Below are 23,468 nucleotides of genomic sequence, written 5' to 3'. Positions count from 1 at the left end.
GCGCGCTCTCTCTCTTTCTCTCTCTTTTCCTCTCTCTCCCTCTCTCTAGCCTGGGGCTTGAATTTGCATGTCTAATTCATTTACTCACCATATTTGAATTGGCCTGAACAGATGTAAATCGGGAAGGATGGGAAAAACTGCAGTCATCAACAATGATTAATCAGCTGTTGCAGGCAGTGTCTTAAGGAGACTGGTAGGAGGAGGCATGGAAACCAAAAGGCCGTGTGTTTAGAAGCCTAATTGTCACATCAAGCATCATTGTCCCCATGCAACAACCACCACCTTATACATCACTTCCTGTTTTAAGCAGCTCTAAAACATAGACTGAAGATTTATTTTTAATATGTTGACTTTATTTCTGAGCAAAGCATCGGTCATGTGTGTATTTTTTCATAGTCCCACCTTGGAGCATTTATGTAGAATTGTAAATAAATTTTGTGCAAAAAGGACTGGAAAAATGAACTGTTTTTTTCAATTTTTTTTTTTTTTTTTGTAAAAGTAGCAGTTTGGTATGAGTTGGCATGCATACAAGATTTACTAAGTGGGATAAGCTAATTATACTTTTTGTTGTGGATAAACAAATGCTTGTTGATAGCCTTTTTCTATCAAGAAACCAAGGAGCTAATTATTAATAACAATCATTGCACACTGAGTCTTAGCGTTTCTGATGGAAACAGTTTGGATTGTATAAATAACGCCAAGCCCAGTTGTAGTCATTTGAGTGCAGTAATGAAATCTGAATCTAAAATAAAAACAAGATTATTTTTGTCATGCTGACTCCACTGCTTGAAAAATTTGTTTACTGCCCCCCAGATTTTTAAAGATTAATGCAGTAAATATAAAAATTAATTTTGGCTCCCTAAGCCATATATGTTATTTGACAATTTTAACCACAAAGTAAGTTATTCAATAATAACCACTGATTTCTTTAAGCTGACTTAATCAACTCCTAATATCAGTAAATTTGAGGCCTAAAGGCACTAAACTAACTCTGGACTCAGAATTACATGCAACAGAATTACTCATCTAATATCAGTGAAATTATTCTTGCACGTAATGGCAAACCTAAGTACAAAGTTAAGTCTTTTACTAAGGATGTTACCTAGGATGAGCAGTATATGTTTATTAGGAAATTAACTTCACGAATTGAAGAGACCAGACTTCAAAATCTAATTTTTATAAATATGCTCTATGTTCTCATTGGATAAAACTGGTTATTAACCAATTTTCCAGAACAGCTGTACAAAATTTCTGCATGGCAGCCGGCTAAATGGTACAAAATAATATGTTTAAGCTGGAATAGCTTATAATTTTATTTAAATAAAATTGCTGCTATAAAAAGTGCTTCCCAAAGCTAAGGAAAATAAACAAATATTTTAATTAAGGCAAATTCGTTTTTAAAAAATAAGCCTTTGAACAGTGATTGCTTTGTAAACAAAGGATGGGTCGGAAGAGCGAGCGCCTTAAACTCAAGTCTGACATTCAGGCCGGAGTCACCCAATAAACCGGCTCTTAGCAATTCTATTTTCTATTCGAAAAGAGAAACCAGCTGTGGGTTGGCTTTACTAGGTGATGTGTGATTGACCGGCTCACCTGCTGGAGCAGCAATGCATTCTCACCTTTTGTTGATGGGGCCTTGTTTCTAAACACGTGGATGCGCAGAGAGCAAGGCTGAGCCTACTGCAGCCATCTCTGGCAGCACCTCCACCCCTCCCCACCCCATGGATGGGATTGTTTAAATCTCCCTTGTTGACCCAGTGGCAATTCTTCCTCTACCTAAATAGTAGATATGAGAAATCATGCTCTTTTGAAAGGTGGTTACTAGCAGTTAACAACCATTTATTTACTTTAAAAATTAATAATAAACTTTATAAACTAACCGTCTATTTCTTCCTCCTCCCCAGTACATGCTCGGGTGAGTTGGTTATTTTCAGCCTTTATTCTTGAGGAGGCTCAGGATGGGTGGGGGAGGGAAAGAAAAGGGAGGAGGTGTGGTGGGGAGAGGGAGAGAGGGTAGAGGGGGAGAGAGAGAATGAGAGAGAGGGAGAGAGAGAGAGAGGCTCTAGGGGAGGGAGGTTTACAAGGGAAGAGTACTTAGGGAATATGGTTACTCTGTAGAATCGAGATCAGCAGTGTCCAGGAATCAGAAAAAATAAACTGCTGTTTCCTTGCGTTCCCCCCTCTGTGAGCCATTTAGGTGAGAGCCCCGCTCTGCGCAGTTCCTTTCTTCCCCAGCCTCGATGCCCTTCCCTCTTAAAGCTATTTTAGCTTTTCCTCTTGTAAATTTCAGAGCCAGCTCAGAGGTTATTGAGGACACTTATCCGAAAGAGGCAAATAATAGAGGTGCTGAGAGTGTTTTTGATGTTTCTTAAAAGGCAAAAACAAAACGCCCTCCTCTAAACAAGGGTACAGAATTGTACCTGCTTTTTATGTTTATTTGGGGGTGGGGTGGGGGGCTGGCTCTGGCTGAATGAGACTACTTTTTATTATTATTTAAATTTTTTTTCAAAAAATTAAAAAATATTTTACCCTATCATATTTAATCAGCTGTAATTATAACACATTCAAAATGAATAATATGCCTTGACAGTATTTTTATTGTTATTGTTCATTGCATGATGTTCGACTGCTTTAGAAGCACAGGAAAGAGAAGTAAACGCGCTACAAATGGGGAATTACCCTCGTTTAGCATTAAAATTCATTTAGATAAAATTGCCACAAACATTTAAATGGGAAGATTAGTTCCCCCTCACGCCTTATTGCACTCGCTCAATGGTTCCGTTAAGAACATTTTACACGTTGGAAATTCCGTCTTCTCAGACGGCTTGCTGTTTCCTAGTTACCCACATTCAAAGCAAAGGCAGCAGCAAAGGCAGCCGCAGCAGCAGCAGCGGGAAAAAAAAAAAAAAAAGTTTGGCAACTGGTCTGCAATTCATCCGCTGCTCGCCCCAGTCTCCCCTCCGCCCACTGCAGTCTGCCCCCACTCCTTCCCCTTCCCCACTCCTACCCCTTTCCCCTCATTATGTAATTCGCAGAGTCTTGTCCTCGAGGAAACACGTTGCCTAGTTGTGTAGTATTTATATACAATGTTAAAATACAAAGAAAGACCCCAAAGCCAGTAGGTTCCCCTCCGGGTCTCCCTCTTCTGTTGTAAATTGAGGGTTTCGTCTGAATGTGCTGAGTTTCTCACATCCCGCACCCTGAGGCCACAAGGCACGTTTTTTGGCTTTCGTTTCTGCCAGGACTTTTCCAGGAAATTCACCACTGCTTTTTGCTTGTATTAGAAACTTGTGAAAGAATTAGTCTGGAAAGTCCATGCATCGTCTAGCTTTTCCCTCCCCTTTTCTTCTCTCTCTCTCTCTCTCTCTCCCCCCACCACTCTCGCCCTCCCCCATCCTCCTCTCTCCCCCTCCCTTCGCAGAGCCACAGGAAAAGAGGAAAGTCGGCTTCGACTGCCATCTTTTGGGGATTTGGAAAAACGACTCGGTAGGAAACGGAGGGAGGCGGAGGCGCGGGGAATGGGGGAAACCCCCTTATTATCCAGTGTCGGAACTGGCTCCCTTAATCTGATGCTTAAATATTTGATGTGGAAAAATTACCCATAAAATTAGTTACTAACAATTTCAAATTGAAATCACTTATCGAATTATAAACGCATTAAAGCTGTATGGATGGTATTAGGAGTTCCTCGGGAGGCAGCGGGTGTCTCCTTGCAGCAAGCCAGGCGGGCGAATTTCGCCCCCGGGAAAAGCGCCCCCAGCCGAGCCTGCGGGCAGGGCCGGGGAGGCGGCGCGGCAACCAGGGCGCGGGGTCCGGGCCAGGGGGCCGAGCGGGCGGCAGCGTCCGGGCGGAGGCTGCGGCTGGTTCGGCTCGCGGGGGCGGGCAGAAGGGGAGGGGAAGGAGCGGTGGTGGGAGGCTCCGACCCCGGAGCAGAGGCGCCTACCAGCAAACTTCGCAGTGAAGTCCAGGGATTCTGAAAAGGAAAAACACAAGCCCAGCCCTCCCCCTCCCGCTTGCGTCTCCCACGCGGCGTGCAGACTTCGCGCTCGACTTTGCGATCGGGGTTAGTTGCTGTGTGTAGTGCCCCCCAAGTCTGCAGGCAGAGCGGGAGGGGAGAGGCTCCTGTCCTGGGGTTGGGCCCGACTCCGTGCCCCGAGAGGAAATCCCGCGGGCCGCTGCGCGGAGCTGTAGCCAGGACACGCTACCCCTGGGCCCCGCGATGCGTGGGGTCCCGGCCTAGGCCCAGTGTGTGGGCGGACATGTCTTTGACCCCAGACCACAGCTCTTGCGCTGGGACGCTGGGCTGGCGACTGCCTTAGCCTCCTGCCCTCTCTTCACTGCCATCTCAGAGTCTAGTCTAAGGGACTGTTGACTATCTCTGGAGATGGGGCGACCAGGGGTCTGCGATGGAGGTTGTGAAGAGGCACCTCCTGGGTGGGGCTCCGGGCCTTCTCTGCTTGGAACCTCTTGGAGTGCTTTGTTACAGCCCAGAGACTTTCTATAGAACTCTGCCACATCCGGGCCCCAGATTCCAGAGTCCCATGGTGGCCATGGAAGCGCGACCCCAAGAGCCTGGGGACTAGAGAGCACAGGGAACGCGCGCACTGCCCACTGGGAGGGCGTTGGGCGGAGAGTGCCGGAGTCTGGAGCCGCAGCTGGGAAGCCGTGGGCAGCACCTAAGGACGCCTTAGGCAGGAGCTCCTCAGGGTCACTTTAAAAGCTCTGCAAACCTTCCCCAGCCTTTCGGATCCCCGCAGGCCCATGAAAAGGTAGTAAAAACATCACTTCACGCCGCAAAACTCCCGCGCAGGCGCTTGGACGCCGATGGAGAATGGTGTGGAACAGGGTAGTGGGGCGCCCTGCCTGGCTGGGCACTTTTCCTTGTCTCACTCTCGTCTCACATGCCATGCCTTACCCATTGGCTGTTAGCGGCGCGTTTCACTTAGGGTGGCCAAGGTGCGGAGACTACAGGAGGCTGGGAATCCCAGGGTTTGGGGATGAAGTAATGAGCGAGAGTCGAGGGGTCGGGGACCTGAGGGAGACAGCTGATGGCTGGGAGAGGGAGGGCTCCCTTTTCCTCCCACTCTGCCCGCCAGGGCGTCTGAAACATTCTCTTCCCTAGGCGGAGCTGAAAGGAAAAACAAACAACGTATTGGGCAATCAGTTCGCCAACGCTGGAGCTTTAAAGAGCCTTTGCTCTGAAAATACTACCCTGGGGGTCTCCGTGGGGAGATGGGGAAGCATTTTTAGGGTCTCGGTTCTGACTTGCCCGGCGCCCCACGGGTCGCGCCTCGGCGCGCTGCCTTCTGACATCCTGCGCTCTCAGCCCACTGCGGGGAAACCCAGGCGGTGAAGCCCTAGAAAAAAGGGATTTAGTTTTAAGCCAGTCTCCCATCGATCGGGTCGGTAATTTCTAGCCCTGCCCACTCGCAGACACACTCACCTCTACCCTAAAGCATTAAGTTCATTACGCGAGCAATGATCTTAATCTCCAGGCGGAAAACGAGTCCCGGGACCTCGCCGATTGGGGAAGCAGTGAATAAAGTCACCTGCTTCGTTCACCCTCTTGGCCAGCTCCTCCCGGTGGGGGCCGCGTGTGGCAAGGGAGCGTCGAGCGGGGGTCCCTAGCTCCAAGCCGAGGCGGTCCAGGCAGGGGTTAGAAACCCCTGTTTTGCGCGGGGTGACGACCTCCTGGAAGGGTGGGATAGCTTTTGCTCGCTTTCCTTCTCCCCTCCCTCTGCCTTTCTTCCTAGGCCTCCCTCGCACCTCTGCACTTTCTTCCTCCTCCCCTCCCCCCAAGTGGCAAGTTCCTCTTCTCCACCTGGCGTCCAGAGGTTCTGCCCCTTCGCAGTTCCCCGCAGCCTCAGGGCCGGCACAGAAGTCTGGTAGCCCGACGCTTTTCTGCCCACCTACCTCACCCACCTTTCTAGGCATGGGTGGGTGGGGAACAATCAGTGAGGCCCTTTTGAAGCCACTTGCTGAGGGCACCCCGAGGCTTTAAAGAACTAGATTTCTCGATTTAGGGGCGATCTCTGCGCGCATTGATAACTCCATCCCAAAGAAACCCAGCACAGCAGCAAACACCCCCAGCAGTTGCCTGCTTCTCAGCCCCTGCCTTGGCACACAGCAGCGTCTGGCACGGCGGGGAGATGGAGGCAAGCCACCCGCACCCGTCCCTTTACTGGCGGACCCGCGAGGCGCCAGCTTGTTCTGGAGACTCAGTTACCACTGGACAAAAGCAGGAAACACAACGCAAGGACTGTGCAAATCTAGGTTCCCTCCACCCCTCCACCCCACCCCAATCTGATTTTTGAGACGCGCATTTTCAGGTAGTCCTAAACTGTGAACAGCGAGCTTTGTGTGTTATCTAAGGGGGGGTGGGGATGAAAGGGGAGGAGACTCCCACTGCCCGTTCCAGTCTTTAATGTCTGAAATAACGAAATGCCTGTGTAGCAGCTGCTGCTTGAGCCAAAACTAACTCTTTGGAAGACGGAAAAGAGTGAAAGGCAAAGAAAGACTGTTCATTTTTTTTCTTTTGGTGCCGTTTGGGATGTCATCTGTTTCCTTGGCGACTGTGTTCAGCCCCCGGAGCCCCTGGGCTCCTGGATTGTTAGGGGGGAAAAGCATGCTATTTCTGCACCGTCATTTATCACTGTCACCGCATAATGATTCCCCTTGCAGCCCCTTATTGATGTTTGTAATTGCATTATCTCATAAAGGAGGATGATCAATGAAACCGAGCCGTGCATTCTGGGGTCAGAGGAAGCCAAAGTACTGTTTGTCCCCTTTAATACAACAAGTACTCATTATCTTTAGGTCTGCATTCAAAAAATGATCTGATCTAGGGCTGACCCTGTCGGACATCCCAACACTTTCTAAAACGCGGTTTGTATAACCTTTTGCTTAAATGCTAAATCAAGTACCTGTCTTGCATTTCAAGGAAACAAGATGCTAAAACTGAATGAAAAAAGCATTTCTTTTTCCTTTTCTTTTTTTCTGGGAGGGGTGGGATCGTCTGAAGGCGCATGAGATTTTACACTGTAACTGCTTAGTGATATAATATAGAAAAGGCAATCCCCATCCACATGAGTCCTAATAAGTGAAAAAAAATGGGGGTGAAGGGAAAAAGGTAGGTAGCTGGGAGCTTTTAACAAGGTCGGTACTAAAAAAGCAGAATAAAACCACATCCAGTTTAATTAATAATAGCTATAAACTGAAATAATTCCCCGTGATTCTGCCCTTGCTTCTCCCTTTTACAGAGTCATATCTCTTCGGCTTAGATAAATGACTTTTGTGGCTGTTCGATTCTCACAACAACAATAACTAAATCAGTTGCACACTCTTATCTAAAACCATCTACAAACTCCAGCAAATAAAAAGTTCATTTGTCTATTAAGGCAAGTATTTAGTTGAGCAGATATGTCCCAGTAACACTGAATGGAGTTCATGTAATCCCATGAAAATCAAGTCATCTTGTTGCACTGAAGTAAATGAAAAAATACAAAGGAGAAAAGGTCCAAGTGTAACTTTAAATTAAATGTATTATTGGACTGTCACAGTGAAAACGTGATTGTTTGGCTGGGATGGGGGCAGCGAGTGGACATTAACTTAGCTCACATTTAACTTAAAGGTTTTAGAAAGGAAACATGTATTCCAGATTTGGTGATCATTTTAATTTGTGGAAAGAGGAGAAACTGAAACAATTCTAACTCATCATTTTAGTATACTAGGGAGAATCATTTCTTCAAAAGCAGAATTAAGCAAAAAGATTATTTTAAACATTGCAAGTCTGTATCAGCAGAAAAAAGTTTCCAGTCCTCGGAAAATATGTGTCCTCTCTATGTTAATAAGATGATGATGATAACGATGATGATGATGATGAGAGAGAGAGAGGGAGAAACTAAGTCCAGGTGTTTTATTTTTAAAGTTCTAGATATTTCTAAATTAACCATATAATGTTTTACATAAAAATATCTAAATGAAAAGCTTTCATTATAGTTGAGAAAATGAGTACTTAGAGTGTGCTCTGATAATTTCACACTTTGACATAAAACCTTAAATTGAATTATAATAAAACAAAGGGCTAAAATATTCCCCCTTTGAAAAATAACTTTACTAATAAAGGTAAAAAAGTTTTAACTGTGTTGAACCATCACTTTTTTTTCTGGAAGGCAGAGTGTCCTAAAATGTATTATTTTCCAGAAATCCTGTCAAGGCACTTTGAAATAATATATGTTTTGTATTATTTAAATATTCTGACACTTTCGTTCTTTCAAAATGCTCAAACTGGAATGGATACGCAGCCATGCATATATTTAATATAAATGGTATCTTGTCGTTAACATAAAATATTAAAGAGAAAATAAAACTTTGGGCTATTTCAGTTAAGATAGAATTTTTTAACATAATACTGATTTTCAAAACATACAATTGAAACTCCTTGATTTAACCAATCAACACAAGTCTTTTTCTTATTTGGTTGCAGAACTGGCATCATACATGCTTTCTATTTTTAATATTTAGTGTTGTAGCCCACGGTTAAAATAATGAAAAATTAGTCTCGTTTCAAAATTATTTATTTATGGAACGAACATGATTAAAACATAAACACACACAGAAACTGCAGCTGCAACAGAAAAAAAACTTGATTTATGGTTATTAAATCTTTGATCGCCATGTTAATGTTTCTTTTTCTACCTTTCATTTGCATTTTAATCTATCGAATCTTTACAATTTTGCTGCCTCTTATTTCAATGATTGATTACAGATCTGAAATAAGAAAAACCAAGCCCAGCTTTTCTCTTCCTTTCTTCGCTTTCTTTTTTCTTTCTCTTTTTCTCCCCCCCCCCCCCCCCCCCAAACCTCCCCCCCCTTCCCCCCCCCGGGTAGATTTCTGAAACTTTCTCTCAATGCTAATGTAGACAGGACAAATTAATTCTGCTCTTTTAAATGTCAAAGATATAAATAAAAAATGTTTTCTGTCCCAAACGTGAATATTTTCCCAGCTGCTTGTTTTCGAGTCGTAAAAGATCATCCCAGCAAAATGCAATTAACAGCGAAACACATACGCACATAGCACATACACACACACACACACACATTCGGCGATGTGTGGAATTTTTTTAAAGGACGTGTTGTTCTGACTTAAAGAAAGGTGAGAAGTTCACCGTCCTTTCACCACCAGTAGCCCCACTGCGGTTCTCTCTCTCTCTCTCTCCCTCTGTCTCTCTCTCTCTCAGAGGTTTGGTCTCTAGTTCTATCTGTGATCTAAGTCACACAAACAAACAAAAACAAGCCTGGCGGAGGCTTGCTGTTGTTGAGTTGATTTCTTGAGATAAGCTGTGTAAAGACAAAAGGGGGAGCGACAGAGGTCTGTTTGTTTTCTTTCCCCGCCGTCCCACTGTCCCTTTTCCCTTCTCACCCCCCCCACCCGCTCCTCCCCAGACGCCCGCCCCAGGTGGCTCCGCCGACCGCTTTGCGGGGACCGGTCACTTTCCGCGCTGGCGTGAAAGCCAGTGTGGCTCTGCTTTTGGAAGGCGCCGGATGGACGTCCGCTGAGCTCCTTCTCCCCGCGGGACTGAGGGCCCCTGGGGCTCTGCGAGGCTCTGGCCCGCGAACAGATTGCGCCTCCCGCCTGGCTGCCAGTCGGGACTGGGGTGGGAGCCGCGTAACAGTTGCGCGCAGGAGGCGAGTCCCAGGTGTGAGCGCTGAGGCTCTTTCGCCAGCCCGTGGGTCTGGGAACCTTTCAGGACGCCCCCCCCCACCCCCCGCCAACCACTACCCCTTCGGCTGCTCCATAGGCCTAACCCCAGCGTGAGGTTATAATGACCGCGGACTCAGGGGAGCCCGCACTTGAGACAGGACCGACTTCTCAAGCGGGTTCAAGCTGCTCGCGCTCGTGTCCACGGGTGGCGCGCTATGCCCGGGTGGGGGGCGAGCTGCGAGAAGTAGGAGGGGACAGGACCCCTAGAATCCCTCCATAAACACACACACAATCAAGAGTAGGAGTGAGGATCTTGAGAGGTAGAACTACCCCAGGCAGGGTTTCTCCAGCTGGGCCTTTGGACCCCGCGCGCGCCCAAGGGCGTGCCCACCGCGGAAGCACGGGTCATCTTCCTTGGTCTGGGTCTCCGGGAGCCTGCGTTGCTCCCTTTTTCCTAGCGGCCCCATAGTTGGCGGCCGCGAGGGAGGCGATGTTCATTAACTTGGATGCCCAACGCTGTTGAAATTGGAGGAAAAACACATTTGATCTGGGCCGACCCTTTGTCTTGAAGCAGATTAGGCAGCCTAGAAATAGGAGGAAAAACAAAGTCTAGACAGGAAAACTTATTGTGTTCACAAAATATAAAAATGATCCGAGCGGTCTGGTACCTCAAGGGGTGAAGATAGATCCTTGTAGACGAGTGCGAAGACTTGACTGGGAAGATTTAAAGTGAAAGAAACGGCAGATTATTAAGAAAGTAATAGTAAGGTGTCCCATACACTACAGTTTTATTGTTGGGTAGTAACTACCCGATTTATTTATTGCCAGGGCTATATAATAGAGATAATGACCACAAACTGAAGATAAATTCTTAGGCGCCCAGCCGGTCAATTCTTTTTTATTTAAGAGAGTGAGCCTGAAAGGTGAGCCTCATCCCCTCCCCTCCTCGAAGATCCGTCTTGCTTTCTACCATATTATAAGCATGACATGCAAATAAATAAGTGCTGCTGGGTCTGTGTGGGTAGGCCGGCAGGATTTATTTCAGGTGAGGGAGGAACATACACGGAATATGAATTTCCGCAGGAGCGGTGCTGTGATTCCTTCCCTCTTCCTCTCGGCCGCCCTCTCCTCAGGGTCTCCCTCCTTTTCTGTGGGAGCAGAGAGCGTCCCCTGTTAAAAACGTTAACGTGCCATGTCTCAACTCCCTATTCCTTGACATATAGGTCTGGGGAGGGATGGGGGCACTGCAAAATGCAAAACGCATCCCCAAAGTAGGGTGACTCGCTGGGACTGCTGAAAGCGATGCTGGCGGACAAAGAGAAGGGTGAGTTGTAATTATGACTTCCAGTAGGGGAGCAGTATAGGAAGTATGTTATATCATTTTGAAATATGCACAATGGTCTAAAAGTTTGCTGTCCCAGATCTGTCATGGGGTCTCCCCAGCCAGATGGACCCCAAGGGGAGCCTCCTGGCACCTTGGGACCTGCCCGTCTCTCTTGGCCCTGGGTTTCTCTCCCTGGGAGCCAGGTAAACACTCCCCTGGCCAGGTGGAGTTAAAGATGACCTTGCTCGTTGACCGCCAAGGTCGGAAGGGAGCTGGCGGCCTCGTAGGCTCCACCTGACACCATGGCCGCAATTCTAGTCACCGGCTGGCCTGAAGGGCGGCCTCCCAGAGCTGCTTGTTCTCCCCACCTGCGCTCTGCGACCACTCAGGCAGACCCAGAGTCTGCCAAGACGAAGTCAGCATCCTCTTCCGATCTTCGTTTCTTCTTCCTCGTTTTTTTGTATAATATTAAGACATATAGTGTTTCAGTCTCACAATAACCACTTACATTCAGAACTTCCTTTGATCTATGTTTGGCCAGAGTGCGGGGAAAACACCTGACAGTGAACTGCGATGAAAAAGGGAGAGGCGCAGGGGAGCTGGGAGAGCCAGATGGGTGGGGTGGGGCCAGGGAGAAAGAGGTGCGTGTGGGGAGATGGAGACCTAGAGACAGCAAGAAGTAGCAGCTGAGGGAGGAAGGTAAGGCGACAAAGTGATGAGCAGCTGCCAGGGTAGAGACCAGAGGGCTCCTCCTGTAATTTGGTGGTTTGTGTAAAGGATGGTATTATGAGGCTGAAAGAGAGGACAGTCCCCGTCAATCTTTTACAATATTGGTGTCATTCAAGCATAACTTTATCTTTGAACCAGATGATCTGTTTCAATGATTTCCATAAGAACATAAATTATAATCTTCAGAGCCTTCAATATTTCTTTCTGTACTTTATTAAGTGTTGCTGCAGAGGCCATTTATGAAGTGAATGATTCAACTTTTAATCTTTTGAACATTAAAGTGTATTCCACCGAGTTTCCTTTTCAAAATAACCTAAAATAACAAAAAGAAACTAAGCTCATTACATGAAAAAGTGACAAGCGTTTTTGCTCGCAGCCTGGCAAGTTGCCTTATTCACTTCAAAGGATGATGAACTAATTGTTTCCAGAGTTTATAAGTAATTAAGCTATTACTTGGGGAATTTATGTAACAGTTATATTCACATTAGAACTTTTTATTTAAAATAGCCAGAGACAAATCTTCAAAAATGCCAAGATTTTAATAATTGAAAAGCCTTCTCATTACTGTTAATAGTGAAAACTATTTTTATTTTAAAAAGCATTGGAAAATGTAAACAAATATAGTTTTCTCCAGAGTATATGATAAGTGGAGATCATTATGGATAATTAATGCTGAAAGGAAAATGAACATGTAATGGCTTCCAAAAATTAAAGCTTCTATAACTATCAAGTTAAGTCCTAAAAAGTTAATTTTTAAAAGTTCAGTTTTAAATCAGCTGCATGTATCTAAATATGTTTGGCAAGAAAAATATATATACATATATTTACTGTCCTTTTAGAAATCTATAAAGAAAGTTTAAAACCTTAAAGAATTTTATCATTTTAAAACCAACTTTTGGTGCCTGGGCAACAAGAATTAATGCCCAGAGATGCTAAGTGCTGTAGCTTCTCCAATTTTGCAACAAAGAAATATACTTATTCACCCATAGATTAAAATAAAGAAAACATTATAAACATCTTGTGAAATATATAATTCAAACACCACTTCCATAATATTTCAATTCATGTTTGTTAGTTTTAAATATTTAGGTTTGCCCTAAATTAAACAATATTAATTAAAGGAAAAAGTAGGGCTTTAAAAAGAAGTGATGGATTATTTTGTAAAATTCAGTAAAATATATGACACTTTAGTTTAATAGGCATTTGTATACATAACAGTGTGCTATTTTAATATAATTTTCCCATCAAGATGGGGTTCGCTCTGTTCTTTAGAAAATGCCGGTTTCATTTTCATATGAAGAATTTCAAAAATAATAAAATTTTCGTATTAGGAGGAAACATCTTTGAAGAATAAGAACTATAAATGCAAAAATCCAAGTAAATGCCTATAAAATATTATTTGAAGTAAAATAAATTTCTGGAAGTTATTTGGAAAAAATTAAAGCATTTGCTTGTTCAATATTAATCTCCCTCGCCACAAAAAATTGGGAGTTGTCTATAGTAATTATTGCAAGGGGTAGAATATATGTATTAAATAGAAAAAAAAAACATTTAGGACATATCCATTTGTTTCAAGTAAAATTCCTCTAAAACAAAAGACTGGAATTTGATGGAAATTGTATATAAAATGCTTTGTATAATTCATGGTCAGTGTTGTTTTGTGGATTCTGTAGAAACTGGCAATTTAGATATGTCATTGTGTCACAATGTCTGATTCAATATTTGCTGTAATATGTTCCCTTGATTAGTACAGACGAGCATTGCATTATTAAAAACAAAAACTGAAGCACCCTGGTTAGTAGTAATACAATCCCAATTGTCTAACACCCTGTGATAATTGACCTTTTGGACACCATGCACTGGGATTCACTTTCAGACACTTAGCTGTTTAAACTGACTTCATTACAGGAAGACAATGGTGACTCTGTTGCAACTGACACCTGCACTATTTCACACAACACATGGGCCATACCTTGCCAAATCAGCCACCACCATGATTCACACCAGAGCAGGAAGTCAGCTCGAGACAAATTTTATAATATGAGTATGCTGTTACGATTAAGGAGAAATGAATTCTGTTTGCACTCTACGATCTTAAGAAGACAATTAGAAGCCTGTTTTCTGGTTTCCGTGTGTTATAATATTGCCACATGCAAGGATGCTTCTATTACTTTATGCTGAAGCTTAAAGGTTAAGGATTTTATGGTACACAGAATTCAAGGTGTCCATAATAATACAGTATAGATATACTGTTGTATAACACCTATGCCCTAGTTGAAAAGAGTCCACTAGTAGAAAAGTTTGGAGAGCGGAGGTGGCTAGCTCACTGACCAGACTTGCAGGCACTCTGATTAGTAATCCTAAATGAATTGCTAGAACACATGCAATTCATTTTCCATGGATCTTTCTCCTAATCTCTAAATAATACTAATATATTTCTTTTTTTATAAATCATTTTGTGTTTCAGATTATGGCAAGGTATTGTTTTAAATTATATAGAATAAAATAACATCTCTCACAGGGTTCTAGTTTTTTTCTGAACTCGTAGAGTTCTAGATTTTTTTCAGACTTATAAGGGAATATTACTCTGACCTCAAAGTTCTAAGTGTCTCTTAGAATTTGCAGACATTTTCCTTTGCTTTTCTCTGGCACCAGAAGGAATGTGGCAATGCCTTAGTGTTCTAAAGCATTTGCTGAGGTAATTAATACCTTTATTGATTAAGTTGCTTCACTGAAATAAAAGGTGAGTTTTCCACCAATGACTAGATTGTGATCTAACAGACTGAAAAATAACATGCCATATTCCAAAGAGAGAAGCGCAACCTCTAAGGCACACCTCCATCCCTCCCCAGCTTGTAAAAATCCACAGATTTACTAGTTTTTATTTAACTTTGTGTTATACTAGCCTGGACCTTGTCTTAAATCCTTGAGCATTTCTAGCATATTCCATTGAATGCTTTATAAGACTGAAAAAATTCTCTGCACATTTGTGGGTTTTAGAATCTTGAGTAGTCAGCAGGACACTGGAGATATTGAGATTAACAGGGCATTTTTTGTGTCCTCAAGAGCTCGTCTTGGGGTAGAGCTGATAAAAACCCCACAGTCCCACTCCATAGCAGTATACACAGGTGCTGTGGGAGCACAAAAGTTAAACCGAGAAAATGGAAGAAAGGAGTCCCCAAAAGTCTTTGTCATGGGCTAAGGTGAGGGAGAGTAGAGATCAGGATATGTTTTTACATCAGAGTTCAACCAAGAAATCAGAAACTACTCTGAATGTATACAAGGGAAAGAATTGAATGCAGTAAATTGGTTACACAGGGTACAGGAGAGGCTGCGAAGTCCACCAGGCAGCAGCAAGGCAACCCTGAGGCAGGAAATAGCCGGAAACTGTAACCACTCCTAGACTAGGGACAGAGGGTGCAGGTGAGTCACCAGACTCCAGGGGGTGGGACCACTTGGTAGAAGATGTAAGCAGGGGAGGCATGTCCAGTGGGAGCTGGAACTATGGAAGGGATAAAGGAGGGAGACACATTCTGGAGTTCTGAAATCTAGAGCAGAGTAAGGAAGGGTGAAGAATAGCTTTTTATTTTTTTTATTTTATTTTTATTTTTTATGATTTATTTATTTAGAGACAGAGTCTTGCTCTGTGGCCTAGGCTGGAGTGCAGTGGCACAATCTTAGCTCACTGCAGCCTCCACATCCAGGGTTCAAGCGATTCTCCTGCCTCAGCTTTCTGAGTAGCTGGGATTACAGGTGCCCGCCACCATGCTGGTTAATTTTTGTATTTTTAGTAGAAATGGGGTTTCACCATGCTGACCAGGCCTGTCTCGAACTCCTGACTTCAGGTGATCCCCCTGCCTCAGCCTCCCAAAGTGTTATGATTACAGGGGTGAGCCACTGGAAGAATAGCTTTGAAAGGAGACAGTTCCAGGAGTGGCATTTCTTATTTTATTTTTTTAAAGGAAAATCTTTCATATTAATTTCTGAAGATACTCATTTGAGAATGCTGGAAAGAGAGGAGAAGAATGTTCCAGGGAAGGGCACTACATTGGAAGAGAAAGTGGCTTATTTAGAAAGTCACACATTGACCAATGCAGCCCTAGTAAAGAGGCAGATGTGAGACATTGTAGAACATGAGTTGAAGATTCTAACAGCCAAGGACATGAAGTGACCAGTGTCTTCTGTAACAGCTTGAGTTACTCTCAATCATTAAGCCCCAGAGGCTGGGATAATAGAGGTTACAGGGGTTAACATTGTAAAACACTGCAAAAATAGAGACATTGGTCTCCATATAGGTGGAATGCTGTCCACCAACAAATGGCATGTCTATGAAGAAATACAGTCATCATCTTGGGCTGCCTTCAGTTAACTTATATTGTTATCTGATTCACCCACAAAGCCAGTGCGACATTGATTCAGTCATTTTAATGAACAAATTAGACATTGCTCACTAACCCAGGGGTAACATCCTTGTGTCCAGTTTGCCGTTCAAAGGGCTAGATAAAAGGTTTAGTCTACTCCCAGGTAATAGAAGTAGCTCAGTCCATGACCTCACAGGTATCAGTTTCATGAATGACAGTTTAAGCCAGGGAGCTAAGAAACCAGAGAAAACACTGTTGTGATGATAGTGGAGAGGGGAGGTAAGTATGATGACTACCAGAAGATACTAGGTGATAGGAGTACAAGAGGAGGGGATGAGATATTGAGAACCATGGCATGGTTTCTGCTTTGGAAAATTGGGCAGATGCGGCCCCATTTGCTGGAAAGATAACTTTAGAAGGAACAGGTTAGAAAGGAGGATGTTAAACTTGTTTTAGATATTTTGAGATCAAGGTACTTTTGGTTTATCAAGACAGAGATGCTCATTAAGACAATGAAAATATAGGTCTGTGTTTTAGTGGAGTCTGGGCTGGAGATAAAAATTTGGGAGGAATCATTGGAGTAGATGAAATCATTCACAATCTCTTTCAAGAAGTTTGTGCTGAAAGAAAAGAAAGGAAGAGGTCATAAGTGATAAAGGGGAACAAGGATATATAATTTTGAAGATAGGAAAGACTTGAACATATTTGTATAATGAAGGGAAGGAAGAGGATATGCTGAAATTGCAAGAAGGAGTGTTAAATAATGGAGAGATCCATCATCCAGGTGGAGAATGGAGGAGCAGAGCTTTTCCTCAGCAGGGGAAGAGCCTGGCCTCCTAGGATGAAGGCAGGTGATGGGTACAGTTGTATGACCAGGTTGGGGGGTAATGGAGGAAGAATTTGGGACAGTTCATACTTAAAAACCTTCACCTTTTTTTGAGATATTGGTAGAGACATCATTTGATGATGAGTGAGGAAGTAGGAGGGTGACCAGGTTTTAGGACTTAAAGCCTGTCTCCGAAGAACCCCCTCAGTCCTGGGCAAACTGAGAAGTTTGGTCACCCCAAAGAGTAAAGGAAAAGGAAAGGCTTGAGTTGAATGTGAAATATTAACAGTCATCATGGAAAATGGGAGAGGGAGCTGACCAAAAATGCAAAGCTTGCAGGCTAACATCAAGGACTTACATGGAATTGGATATTAAGGGCAAGGTTATGTGCATGGCTGTGTGGTTTTCTTCAGTAATGCCTAGGCATACTGAGTTATCATTCCAGGAGACAATGTGTTAATGCATCCGGATATGTGTCTGAAGTACTTTTTACAACCCAAAACTATGCAGTTATCAGAGTTCTCATTCTGGGAATAGGAAAACAGAGTGAAATTAGCTGCAAGGTTGCCAGGCCCTGCTAGGTAGAAGATCATACTGTCAGTGACGTACATCACTCTTGCTTCACGTTTGAAGTCAAAAAATGGCGGAGTTTTCACACTCCCCAGTATCTTGAGGTGACCCGGCCATGCAGGCATGTATTTGTAAGACTTCTTCTCTCTGGAAGGGTAATTTAGATACTGCAGTCATTAAGCAGTGTCTTGAGGTAAAAAAGCATCCACATACCTGTGGGTGAACATTATGTGTTACCCCAGCTCATCCACAAGGCGTGTCATGAAAATACTTTGCCCGTGTCATTGACAAAGTTATATATCTATCAATATAGATAGGAATTTCTCTTGTTGTTCGTTATATAAACAAAGAAAAATATGTGACTGTCTGGCTGGTCATAGGGCAAATGGGGCAATGCGTTCCCATAAGTAGATCCAAGTAAATATCTGGAGTTTTGACTTTTCTTTTTAAAGCAAATGCAATTGAATACCCCCCAAATAGATGAAGAGGTGTTTTCTCTAGTTTTTGTGCTATACCTAGGACAAACCAGTACCTCTAAGTTTATAATACAGGACAGACAATAAGCCACAAAGGGGACCCAAACTACATGATGGAAATCTGAAACTGAGCTTGGGTTGAGGAAAGTACTCAAATCTCATCTGAAATTTGATGCACATGGCTCAAAACTTTCCAGGAATTAGCTTAGGCTTTAGATAGTGGACTGAATGGTGTTCCTCAAAATTCATGTGTTGAAGTCCTATCCTAGTACCTTAGAATATGACTGTGTTTGGAGACAGGGTCTTTAAAGAAGTAACTGAGGTTAAATGAGGTAGTATGTGTGGGCTCTAATCCAATCTAACTGGTATCTGTATAGGAGAGGAAGCTTAGACATAAAAAGAGGCACTAGGGATGCTGGAGCATAGAGGAAGGTCCTTATGAGGACACAGTGAGAAAACAGCCACCTGCAAGCCAGGGGTCAAGGCCCCAGAAGAAAGCAAACTCACCCACACCTTGTGTATTAGTCCATTTTCATGCTGCTGATAAAGACATACCCGAGACTAGGTAATTTATAAAGAAAATGAGGTTTAATGAACTCAGAGTTCCACGTGGCTTGGGAGGCCTTACAATCATGGCAGAAGGTGAAAAGTACATCTTACATGGTGGCAGACAAGAGATAAATGAGAGCCAACTGAAAGGGGAAACCCCTTATAAAATGATCAGATTTCATGAGACTTATTCACTACTATGAGAACAGTATGGGGGATACTGCCCCACAATTCAATTATCTTCCACTAGGTCCCTCCCACAACACACAGGAATTATGGGAGCTACAATTCAAGTTGGGATTTGGGTGGGGACACAGCCAAAGCATATTACCTTGATTTCAGACTTCAAGCCTCCAGAATGCAATAACATAAATTTTGTTAAGTCACCAGGTCTGTGGTATTTTGCTATGGCAGCCCTAGCAAAGCAATACCAGGAGGTTTAGAGTTTGAATTCCTCAACAACCTCAGAAATTGTTAATGCATGAATTATTTTTTTAGTGTAAAAATGAATGTGGGAGATATCTACTGAGAAACACTGTTTTTATCTCAGCTTTCTTTATCAAATATCTATCAAACACTTTTGTAGCACTTACCATGAGAGGTGCCTTCATTATTCTTTTCAGCTCTTGAACGTTTCTTACTCTCCTTCACCTTGTCCTGCATGTATATCAGCATGAGGGCCATTAAAGTCATTTTAAAAATACATTATTTTTCAAATGACAGCACTGCATTTTTAACGAAGTTTAGTTATGGCATCTGCAGGCAGTGTTTTCAATATGTTTAGTAGGAATGAAGCCTGTATGTGAGCATAAGCTACAGTGAATGATTTTACCCTCTTATGAGTGTGAAATTTGGGCCAGTCATCCTACCTGGTTAATTCTCTGTAGTATTTAAGGTATCTGTCTCAGGTTGATTCTAAGGTTGGGCACTTTTAATTAAAAACGCGTTTCTAAAATACTTTAGAACACTTAGAAATGTCAGCATGATGATGTTGACAGGGGAATCTCCTTGGCATTAAGTTGTATGTTTCTGTGTTGATAGCAGATTCTACTAAAAGTATTGCAGTAGCCCCAAAACAGATCTGACATTGTCTGGTGAGCCTATCTGTGGCTGTTGGCTTAGAATAATCTATGCTGACTTGTAAAGTCCACTTTAGTAACAATAACACGTAGTGTACTGAACCTGCTATAAGCAAAGGTATGTTCATTAAATGTTTGCCTTCGGTGAATTTTCCTGGTTGTTGTTCTTGGAAATAATATGGAGGGCTGGAAACTGGGAAATTTTATAAACTAATTCTAGCGTTCCCTTTTACTTACTGTGTGGTCTTGGTCAAATCAATCATAGTGAACATCAGTTTGTTCACCTGTAAAATGGGGATAATTCTATCTTTGAAACTTACTTTAAAGGTGTTATGAGAAGAATAGTGAACAGTAAAAGTGTATGCGGTGTGTTTTAAAACATGCTATCCAAATTTAAATGTTGTCATTTTTATCGTATTTGCCACGAAACAGTTTAATTTAGTAACCTTTTGAAATGGCTTTCTTCAATTCTAATTGAAGTAGCAACTTAGGATCCTTTCAGTGATGAAAATCACAGCAAACACAATCTCTTGTTGATCAGGTTTCCCAGAAAGACCCCTGGATCCACCATATTTCAGGGATTAGCTACTGGAGTTTGATCAACATCAACTTTTGTTTTCAGTCTTACATTAGACAATGCTGTTTTTCTACAAATGCCCCCAATATTACCTTTTAAAAACTCAGCTGAAGATGTAAATATTGTCTCAGATGAAAAACTTTCACAACCTAATGTCAAGTTGCATGTGGGAATGTGTCATCTCAAAGTGTTGTGAGAAAGGCTCCTCCCCCTAGGGTCTCTGATTCAGTCCATGCTGTACAATAGGGGTCTCCAACCCCTCGGCCACAGACCCTTACTGGTCTGTGGCTGTTAGGAACCAGGACACCCAGCAGGAGGTGAGCCATGAGCGAGCAAGTGAACCAGTAAAGCTTCATCTGTATTTACATTTCCTCCCCATCACTCACATTGCCCCCTGAATTCTGCCTCCTGTCAGATCAGCTGTGGCATTAGATTCTCACAGAAGCATGAACCCTATTGTGAAACTGTGCATGTGAGGGATCTAGGTTGCATGCTCCTTATGAGAATCTAATACCTCATGATGTGTTGCTGTCTCCAATCACCCCCCAAGCTAAGACCATCTAGTTGCAGGAAAACAAGTGCAGGCCTCCCAATGATTCTACATTATGGTGGGTTGTATAATTATTTCATTATATATTACAATGTAGTAATAGAAATAAAGTGCACAGTGGGGCCAATATTCAACATCCTTAAAGAAAAGAACTTTCAACCAAGACTCTCCTATCCAGCCAAACTAAGCTTCATAAGTGAAGGAAAAATAAAATCCTTTGTGAACATGCAAGTACTCAGAGATTTCGTCACCACCAGGCCAGCTTTACAAGAGCTCCTGAAACAGGCTCTACACATATAAAGTAACAACCAGTACCAGCCACTCCAAAAACATGCCAAATGATAAAGAGAATCAACACAATGAAGAATCTGCATCAACTAATGGGCAAAACAGCCAGCTAGCACCAAAATGGCAGTATCAAATTCACACATAACAATATTAACCCTAAATGTAAATGGACTAAATGTCCCAATCAAAAGACACAGACTGGCAAATTGGATAAAAAGCCAAAACCCATCGGTGTGCTGTATCCAGGAAACTCATATCACATGCAAGGATACACAAAGGCTCAAAATAAAGGGATGGAGGAAGATTTACCAAGCAAATGGAGAGCAAAAAAAAAAAAAACCAGGAGTTGCAATTCTCATCTCCGATAAATTAGACTTTAAAGCAACAAAGATCATAAGAGACAAAGAACGACATTACATAACGGTAAAAGGATCAATGCAACAAGAAGAGCTAACGATCCTAAATATATACACACCCAATACAGGAGCACCCAGATACATAAGGCAAGTTCTTAATGACTTACAAGGAGATTTAGACTCCCACACAATTATACTGGGCAACTTTAACACCCCATTGTCAATATTAGACAGATCAACCAGACAGAAAATTAACAAGGATATCCAGGACTTGAACTCAGACCTGGACCAAGCAAACCTAATAGACATTTACAGAACTCTCCATCCCAAATCCACAGAATACACATTCTTCTCAGCACCACATCACACGTACTCTAAAATTGACCACATAATTGGGAGTAAATCACTCCTCAGCAAATGCAAAAGAACAGAAATCATAACAAACAGTCTCTCAGACCACAGTGCAATCAAGTTAGAACTCAGAATTCAAAAACTAACCCAGAACCGCACAGCTTCATGGAAACTGAACAACTTGCTCTTGAATGTTGACTGGATAAACAATGAAATGAAGACAGAAATAAAGATGTTCTTCGAAACCAACGAGAATGAAGACACAACATACCAGAATCTCTGGGACACATTTAAAGCAGTCTCTAGAGGAAAATATATAGCAATAAGTGCCCACATGAGAAGCAAGGAGAGATCAAAAATTGACACCCTATCGTCAAAACTGAAAGAGCTAGAGCAGCAAGATCAAAAAAACTCAAAGTCTAGCAGAAGACAAGAAATAGCTAAGATCAGAGCAGAACTGAAGGAGATAGAGACACAAAAAACCCTTCAAAAAAATCAATAAATCCAGGACCTGGTTTTTTGAAAAGATCAACAAAATAGACCACTAGCCAGATTAATAAAAAAGAAAAGAGAGAATAACCAAATTGATGCCATAAAAAACGATAAAGGGGATATCACCACAGATTCCACAGAAATTCAAACCATCATCAGAGATTATTACAAACAACTCTATGCACATAAACTAGTAAAACTGGAAGAAATGGATAAATTCCTGGACACTTGCCTCCTCCCAAGCCTAAACCAGAAAGAAGCCGAAACCCTGAACAAACCCATAACAAGGTCTGAAGTTGAGGCAGCAATTAAGAGATTACCTCCCAAAAAAAGCCCAGGTCCAGACAGGTTCACAGCCGAATTCTACCAGACATACAAAAAGGAGCTGGTACCATTCCTTCTGAAACTATTCCAAACAATATAAAAAGGCGGAATTCTTCCCAAATCATTTTATGAGACGAACATCATCCTGATTCCAAAACCCGGCAGACAGTCAACAAGAAAAGAAAACTTCAGGCCAATATCCATGATGAACATAGATGCAAAAATCTTCAATAAAATACTGACAAGCCAATTGCAACAGCACATCAAAAAGCTTATCCAACATGATCAAGCAGGCTTCATCCTGGGGATGCAAGGCTGGTTCAACATACGCAAGTCTATAAACGTAATTCACCCCATAAACAGAACTAAAGACAAAAACCACATGATTATCTCAATTGATGCAGAGAAGGCCTTTGACAAAATTCAACAGCCCTTTATGCTAAAAACCCTCAATAAGCTAGGTATTGATGCAACGTATCTCAAAATAATAAAAGCTATTTATGACAAACCAACAGCCAATATCATACTGAATGGGCAAAAATTGGAAGCATTCCCCTTGAAATGTGGCACCAGACAAGGATGCCCTCTCTCACCACTTCTATTAAATATAGTATTAGAGGTTCTAGCCAGAGCAATCAGGGAAGAAAAAGAAATAAAGGGCATTCAAATAGGAAAGGAGAAAGTCAAATTGTCTCTATTTGCAGATGACATGATTGTATATCTAGGAGACCCCATTGTCTCAGCCCAAAATCTCCTGAAACTGATAAGCAGCTTCAGCAAAGTCTCAGGATACAAAATCAATGTGCAAAAATCACAAGCATTCCTATACACCAATAACAGACATAAAGAGAGCCAAATCAAGAACGAAATTACATTCACAATTGCCACAAAGAGAATAAAATACCTAGGAATA

General features: G+C 42.6%; 1 protein-coding gene across 3 annotated transcripts in view; it reads left to right on the top strand.

Annotated features, from left to right (window-relative positions):
• MEIS1 (Meis homeobox 1) overlaps positions 1–777 on the top strand; it is a 139,455-nt gene extending 138,678 nt beyond the window's left edge. For all 3 annotated transcript variants that reach the window (XM_032291931.1, XM_032291933.1, XM_032291934.1), the window contains one exon: positions 1–777. This exon is cut by the window's left edge and continues 747 nt beyond it. The gene's annotated coding sequence lies outside the window, so the exon portion shown is untranslated.
• The last annotated feature ends 22,691 nt before the right edge of the window (positions 778–23,468 follow it).

The sequence above is a fragment of the Sapajus apella genome, unplaced genomic scaffold (genome assembly GCF_009761245.1).
Source record: "Sapajus apella isolate SASKATOON/1434 unplaced genomic scaffold, GSC_monkey_1.0 scaffold26, whole genome shotgun sequence".
In the NCBI taxonomy this organism is placed as follows: domain Eukaryota; kingdom Metazoa; phylum Chordata; class Mammalia; order Primates; family Cebidae; genus Sapajus; species Sapajus apella.
The sequence above is the reverse complement of the archived record's forward strand: the minus strand, read 5'-3'. Positions and strand labels throughout refer to the sequence as shown.